Genomic DNA, 456 nt, shown 5'->3' on the forward strand with positions numbered 1-456 from the left:
TTCTCTGTGGATGTTCGTATGGTTTTGCGTATGTTGTGTGTTTTTGTTTCCATTATTGTGCCAGTAGCCGTAACTTTGTTTTCTTTCTTTATATTTTTTTATTTGATCACGTCGTAAATAAAAATGTACGATTCCCGTCGTCTGTTCAGAGGCGAAAATGGATACATTAGACATAAGATTTAGGCATTACAATGAAAGACTCGAGAAATTATGCAAAACGGCTCCCCGGAGCGTGGCCGAGGGCGAGTTTTTTCGACTTAATTAGTAGGAATCACGAGGCACTGCGGAAGGAGGCTGACCTGCGGGCTGATAGCGAGGTTGAGGTCGAAGGAGATAGTAAGTGATTTGACCCTCTTTTCTCCCCTCGAACTCCCCCCCCCCTCCCCCCACTCATCTTACTCACTTCCACTTCCATCTCCTCAACACCCCCCCTCCCCCCGCGACCTGCCTTCCTAT

This window comes from Penaeus monodon, chromosome 24 (assembly GCF_015228065.2).
Source record: "Penaeus monodon isolate SGIC_2016 chromosome 24, NSTDA_Pmon_1, whole genome shotgun sequence".
Taxonomy (NCBI): domain Eukaryota; kingdom Metazoa; phylum Arthropoda; class Malacostraca; order Decapoda; family Penaeidae; genus Penaeus; species Penaeus monodon.